Source organism: Tenrec ecaudatus, chromosome 16, assembly GCF_050624435.1.
Source record: "Tenrec ecaudatus isolate mTenEca1 chromosome 16, mTenEca1.hap1, whole genome shotgun sequence".
In the NCBI taxonomy this organism is placed as follows: domain Eukaryota; kingdom Metazoa; phylum Chordata; class Mammalia; order Afrosoricida; family Tenrecidae; genus Tenrec; species Tenrec ecaudatus.
The window spans coordinates 26,408,686-26,416,752 of NC_134545.1; positions in this window are offsets into that span (position 1 = coordinate 26,408,686).

The following is an 8,067-nucleotide window of genomic DNA, read 5'->3' on the forward strand; positions in this document are numbered from 1 at the left end:
AGATATTATGACTGAACCATGCAATTCCTGAAAGTGTTCAAAGAACTAAAAATCTCGTCAAAACTATTGCTGTAAGTTCAGCACAAGCTGAGTTTTTGAAAGATGAACATAATCGGTTCAGGGAAGAGAAGAGGCATTTCTAATATAGCAAACAAGTGACTATTCTGTAATTAACCTACCTCTAAAGGAATGGGATCCTTTCCCGACAGTGAAAGATGGTGAAGGATACATCACTGCCCACGATCCTCAGATAAAGGCAAAGACTATTACAAGTGAGGACACCAATCAAGAGGCAATACGGAAATATCTTAACAGCTTTACTGTTTTTGTCAGTTATTATTGAATATTTTTCATTAATATTTAAAGCTCTTATGCCATAATCTAGTTTTGTGTACCACTTTTATTGTTTTTATGTTAGTATCAACTTTATGAAATAATAAACTACTTTTTGGTATATTGTGGTTATTTTTATATTTAAAATGGTCATTAGGAATGCAAGTCGGTTGGGAAATTATTTGAACCCCATCCCTGCTCCAAACCTTTGCCTACACCCCTTCTTCTCTGTCCTGGTCATGACTCCAGGCTTTTGTTGTCATCAGACAGTTTTTCCATTTCTCTAATGCCTATGGTGCTTGGGGGTCCAGAAGGAGGCCAGGGGTCCTGCAGCCTGTGGGCAACAGCAGCTGATTCCAGTCTACACTTTCTAGGATAAACTGCCAACCACAGGCTTGCAAACAGAAAATGAGGGCTTTTCACATGGCCTTCTGTGTTAACTTCAATGAGAATGCAAACCCTGTTCCTTGCTTTCTCAGGTGCTTGCTCCCATGGCTGTGGGGGGATAACCAGGTGATTGCTCTAGGCAGTGAAGTCTCACCCTTGTTTCCATAAACTCCCCAGGAACAATGAAGGGAGTTCATATAAGTTCTCCTACAGCTTGCATTAAAAGAAACAATACAAATACACAAAACCCTGGATTGTTAAATAAGTTTTTACCTAGAGTTTCTTTCCTCTGCATTATACTATCATGTGGTCTACAATTTTCTTTAAACTACGTCTACACAGACAGTGTGCTACAATATGTATGGCATCTCACTGATTGGCACCAGGACAGGGATAGATCCCCGTATCCACAATATCTACTCCTAGGGTACGTAAGAGATTTAATCAAAGGCCTCCCTCACGAGCAGCATCTATAAGCGCTCCAGCTATCTTTCACTTTCCTCAATTCTAGAGGTTTCTGATCACTGCATTAACAAGTGTGATGGTTAGATTTTATGTCAACTTCGCTCACCTATGTGAAATCCCACCACTCAATCAGGACAGTCTAATTATATATCCTTGGGGGTGGTGGTGGCTTATTTATAAGTGATGCTATGGAGAACTCTCTCTCTCTCCTCTCTCTTCCCTGATTGCTTGGATTCTGCACCTGCTCTAGGGTTGGGGGGTCTATGTGGAATACCAACACTGGGAGCTACAGCACCCTGCCAGCTTCCTAGAGACCTTGGATCCATAGGACTCTGCACCCGCTGACCTGTGACCTCCCTGTTTCTTGCTTCACTTTCCTGTTTATCAGCTGGCAGCTGTGTGAGTCTGGAAGGGGGTCCAGCTGGCACTTGACTCATGGACTTGAGTTGGCCTGGGTTGGGTTGTTTCCTTGATGTAAATTTCATTCTTGATATAAAGTTCTTTCTTGGGTAGGAGGATAGGGGAGGGAGGGAAAAAATAGGAGCTAATTCCAAGGGCTCAAGTAGAAAGAAGATGCTTTGAAAATGATGGCAACACATGTACAAACGTGATTGATGCAATTGATTTTTATTAGTTGTAAGAGCCTCCAATAAAATGATTTTTTAAAGTTCTTTCTTATATATATATATATGATGGACAGAGGTTTTGTTTCTCTAGAAAACCCAGCCTAACACACAAGGTTAAAATGGATTTTTCAATGACTAATGGAGCTTAAGAGATGTGGAGTCACTAGAATGTAGAAGTTTCTATATCTTTGCATTAGTAGAGCACAAATCAAGTGAGTTATATGCATAGCACGTAACACCTCCGTCACCACATGCATTTATATACAACGCTGTTCTGTGCGATTTTCAGCTTTTACAACGATCTCCTTTGCTCAGCATTTTAAAAATGTATCTGTATTAATAAAGGACGCTGTACAGAACCCCGCTGATTGAATACACCGTGATATGTTTATTCCTTTTGGCTCGGCCATCAGAGGATGTTTCCAATTTTTTCACTTTTAAAAACAATTTTAAATGGAAACAACAAAATCTAGTGATCCCTTCATCCTTCCACGCTCAGAATGGCACCCAGGTTCTGTGTCCAGCTCTGTGTGTGTGTGTGTGTGTGTGAGGTCGGGGGTTTCTTGGCCAAATCTGCCACAGGAATACAGAAATATTTCTCAGATGGATCTCGTGTGTAGGGAGGTTTTGGAGCAAAGGGAGAGAAAAAGAACTGGAACAGCCTATCGAGCTCCCAGAATCAAGTGGTCGCTTGCTGCACGGCTGCTTTCTACACGTCTCCACAAGGGACAGAATCCAGCCTGAAACATGCTTTCATTAAAACTTGGTAGAGCCAAGGTGTTAAGAAGAATTCAGAGAGATTAGAAAATACTTTGAGATGAATGCTGCACGTATAAAATGAAAAAGTAAACATTACTAGACACTGAGCCGGAAAAGGACAGAAAAGTCACGGCCCATGCCAAATAAGACACCACCATGAGGAAGAAGCACCCAACACGTATCAGCAGAACCAGGCGCCTGTGTTGATGACAAACCAGATGTCCGCGCCGCAGAACAAAGCTCCTGGGTGTCACTCTCTCCTTGCGGTGGTCAGTGCGTGCTTGTCCTTTCTCTTGATGGCCGTTCATTTGCCCAAGTCAGCAGATTAAACAGCCTTCTCTAACCGAAGGATCTCAGCTTGCGATAATTATGTGGGCCTCCTCCTGGTGATTGGGCCTTCCCAGAACCACTCAGGCAACATTCCCTTACTGAAGGAAGTCACCACTGACCGCAGACGCCAGACACAATGACCTTCCCGACAAGGTGCTGATCTCCCTCATGAGACACTGGTCACAGAGCCAATGACGTTCCTGTTCGGACCCTTATCTGTTTGCAAGTCACTGACATCGTATCTGCCCACTCACACTTGCAGCAGACCTATAGGACAGGGGAGAACTGCCTTTGTGGGTTTCCAAGACTGTAACTCTTTACTTAGGGGAGTAAAATAAGACTCTTATTTACTTTATGCCTATTTGATTAAAATGGTGTTGTGTTTATATTTCCACAGGGAAAGAGGGACCAGACTTCAACCCAGCACTCCAAGATGTGAATGCAACATGCCGGCATGGAGTAGGGAACCAGTGGAGAGGTCTGAGGGGCCCCAATCCCAACTACTTGGACAGCTGCCCCTTCCCCAGAAGAAGTTATTTCAGTGGACAGCACTGAAGCTGCAGCTCAGGGAGAGGGACATGTCTGATCAGAACACACGGGAGCAAATGAAGGAGGAGGAAGAGGGTGGAGCACATACTGGCTCACCAAACCTTGGGGATGATATTTCCGCTCAGAGCAGCCAATCCACAGAGAAGATCATATGGCCGGCCCCACATTCCTCATGGACCCATAGCCCTACAGGGGATAACACTGGAGACACAGTGTGGGAATTGCACCCGATTTGAACCCACCACACCAAGGCAAAACACTAAGGGCATGCAACAGAACAGCAAGGGGAACAGAACAACGAAGTCCCCAGGGAGTACCAAAAATAGACTTTGGGGGTCAGGTCTTGGCACCCCATCAGACTTGACCAGAAAACACTCCTAAAGGCTAACAAACTGTCTTTGAACAGTTTCTTTCTTGTTGTGTTTCGTTTTTTGTTGCTTCGTTTTGCTCTGTCTTGTTTTTGTGCATGTTATTATCTCCCCAGGTTTGTCTAAATAAGATAGGCTGGATGAACAATCTAAGAGGAAAACAATGGGACCGATGGTTCTGGGGGGACATGGGAGAGGTGGAGGTGGAGGGAAAGGAAGTGGTGCTAACCATCCCAGGGACAAGGGAACAACAAGTGATCCAAATTGGTGGTGAGGAGGGTGTAAGAGGCCTGGTAGGGCAGGATCAAGGGTAATGTAACCAAGGGGAATTACTGAAACACAAATGAAGGCTGAACATAATAGTAGGACAAGAGGAAAGCAAAAGGAAATAGAGGGAAGAACTAGGAGGCAAAGGGCATTTATAGAGGTCTAAATAAAGGCAGGCACATATGTAAATATATTTATATATGAGAATGGGGAAGTAGATCTATATGCATATATTGATAGGTTTAGTATTAAGGTAGCAGATGGACATTGGGCCTCCACTCAAGTACTACCTCAATGCAAGAAGACTTTGTTCTGTTAAACTGGCATTCCATGATGCTCACTTTACCGACACAATCGCTGAAGACAAAGTGGGTGCATAAGCAAATGTGGTGAAGAAAGCTGATGGTACCCGGTTATCAAAAGATATAGCGGCTAAGGTCTTAAAGATTTGAAAGTAAACAAGCGGCCATCTATCTCAGAAGCAAAAAAGCCCACATGGAAGAAGCACACCAGCCTGTGTGATCATGAGGTGTCAAAGGGATCAGGTATCAGGCATCAGTGAACAAAAAACAAGTCATTGTGAATGAGGGGAGAACAGACTGGGGACACAAAGCCCATCTGTAGGCAACTGGACATTCCCTTACAGAAGGGTTGTGGGAAGGAGACGAGCCAGTCAGGGTGTAGTGTAGAAATGATGAAACATATAACTTTCTTCTAGTTCCTAAATGCTTCCTTTCTCCCACTATCATGATCCCAGTTCTACCTTATAAATCTGGCTAGACCAGAGGATGTACACTGGGACAGATAGGAACTGGAAACATAGGGAATCCAGGACAAATGATCCCTTCAGGACCAGTGATGAGAGTGGCAATACCTGGAGGGTGGAGGGAAGGTGGGGTAGAAAAGGGTAATCGATTACAGGGATCTACATATAACCTCCTCCCTGGGAGATGAACAACAGAAAAGTGGGTGAAGGGAGACATCAGACAGTGTAAGATATGACAAAATAATAATAATTTGTAAATTGTCAAGGGTTCACGAGGGAAGGGGGAGTGGGGAGGGAGGGGAAAAATGAGCTGATACCAAGGGCTCAAGTAGAAAGAAAATGTTTTGAGAATGATGATGGCAACAAATGTACAAATGTGCTTGATACAATGGATTTATGTATGGATTGTGATAAGAGTTGTATAAGTCCCAAATAAAATGATTTATAAAAAGCCCAATTCCAGCCAGGAAAAAATAAAAAAGTGGTTTTGAATCATTGACATTATAGTTAGCAGCTCAGTGCATAACCTCTATGCCACCAGGCTCCCAACCTAACCTTAATAATCTATAAAAGAAGAACAAATAAAATATAAAGCAGGCAAAATGAAGAGAACAATAAATATTAGAGCAGAAATTAATGGGGGTTGGGGGGAAGGAAAATCAATGAGTCCAAAAGTTGGTTCCAGAAAACATCCGTGCAATTTACAAACTTTTACCTAGACTGACCGGTAAAAACAGTTAAAAGGCTCAACTCACTAAGATTAGAAATTAAAGAAGGGATTATAAAGGAATATTTTGAACAAATGCAAGGCAACAGATTGGCTAACTGAAATGAATGGCTTACCAAACAGATTCACGGAGACAGAGAAGGTGAATAGACCGTAACAAGATTGAATTTTTAAAAATTTAAAAAATTTTTAAAACATTTTATTAAGGGCTCATACAACTCTGATCACAATCCACACATACATCAATTGTGTAAAGCACATCTGTACATTCTTTGCCCTCATCATTCTCAAAACATTTACTCTCCACGGTAGCCCCTGGCATCAGGTCACAAGATTGAATTGATCTCATATGCCTTGGACATGTTGGCAGGAAAAATTAGTTGCTAGAGAAGGACACCATGCTTGGTAAAGTGGAGGGGCAGGGAAATAGAGGAAGTCCTTCCATGTGATGGGGTAAACCCCTGAGCACCTGGCCATGTTTGGGTCTGTTGTACAGAGGATCACTGTGAGTTAGAATCCACTTGACTAGAGCCCTGGTGGTTAGTGGTTACAAGTTGGGTTGTGCTCTGCACGGTTCACAGTTCAAAACTACCAGCTACTCCTTAGGGGAGAAAAGACAGGGCTTTTTACTCCTGTAAACAATTACAACCTCAGAAACCCACAGGGGCGGTTCTGCCATGTTCTACAGTGTCACTGCAAGTCCTCATCAACTCCATGGCAGTAAGTTTTAGTTTTTGATGGCAATTAACAATAAAAACATGTCTTAGCATCAATCTTCCTCTAGATTTAGGAGCTTCACAATATAAGGACTGCAAGTTAAAAGGATCCCCTCTATGTCCAGTCCCTTTCTTGATGGTATTAGGTCTCTCCCCCTAACTTTATTTTTTAAAAAGATTTCTCCAGGTGGAATACACAGAAATCAAATTGATTACATCTGTGAGAAAAGATGATGGAGAAGCTCAATTTCATTAGCTCAAACCAGGTCAGATACCAACTGGGGAAAAGATCATCAATTGCTCATAATTAAGTCCAGGTTGAAGTTGAAGAAAATTAAAAGAAGTCCATTAGAACCAAAATCTGGCCTTGACTCTTTCCCACCTGAATTTTGAGAACATCTCAAGAATAGATTCGATGCCTTTATACAATTGATGTATGTATATGTATGGATTGTGGTAAGAGTTGTATGAGTCCCTAATAAAATGTAAAAGAAGAAAAGAGAAAAAAATGATTAGGGCAAAGACTGTACAGATGTGCTTTATACAATTGATGTATGTATATGTATGAACTGTGAAAAGAATTGTATGAGCCCCAATAAATTGTTAAAATAAATTTAAAAAAAAAGAATAGATTCGATGCATTAAATACTAATGACAGACAACCTGATGTGCTGTAGCAAGACATCAAGAACATCATAATGAAGAAAGGAAAATTTTATTTAAAAGTCAGGAAAGAAAAGATAAAAGTGGATGTCAGAAAAGATTCTGAAACTTGCTCTGAATCATAGCGTAGTGAAGGAAAATGGAAACGAGGCGGTCAAAGAGCTCAACAGAAAATTTCAAAGGGCAGCTTGAAAAGACAAAGTCATATATTACTGTATATACTCACATATAACCCTACCCAAATATCAGCTAAGGCACCTAATTTTACTACAGTAAACGCATTAAAAATGTGCTGGGAAAACTAAGCTTATATACCAGTATATACGGTATATTGAAATGTGCAGAGATGTAGAGTTAAAAAAAAAAAAAAGAAAAGGAGGAACACACTCAGTGTATCACCCTGAAAGAACTTAAGAAAAAATTCAAGCCTCAAGTTGTAAATTGTAAGACTCTATGGGTGAAATATCGAATGATGCAGGAAGCATCAAAGGAATATGGAAGGAATACACAGAGTCATTGTGCCCAGAAGAGCTAGTCGACATTTAACCTTTTCAAGAGGTAGCGTATGAGCAAGAGCCAATGATACTGAAGGAAGATCAAGCTGCACTGAAAGCAATAGCCACAAAAAAGGATTCAGGAACTGATGGAATATCAATTGTAATGTTTCAACAAGCAGAGAAAGCAACAGCACGATATAAGTGTCTATGCAGAAAATGTGGAAGACTTGGCCAACTGACTGGAAGGGATCCATATTTGTACCCATTCCAAAAAAGGTGACCCAACAGAAGGTCAAATTATAGAACATTATCATGGATAGCACATGCAAGTAAATTTTTGATGAAGTTCACACAACAATGATTGCAGCAGTAGATTGACTGATAGAGATTCAGGCTGGATTCAGAAGAGGACATTGAACAAGGGATAAAATAATTGAGTTGCATAAGGTTATAGAATATAAATTCAATCTACAATGGCCAGACGTCATCTCATAGAATTTGGACATGTTATCAGGAGAGGCTAATCCCCGAAAAAAGGATATCATGCTTGGTGAAGTGACAAGATGGAATGACACAGAGGCTGCAATAATTGGCTCAAGTATGAGAATGGGGTT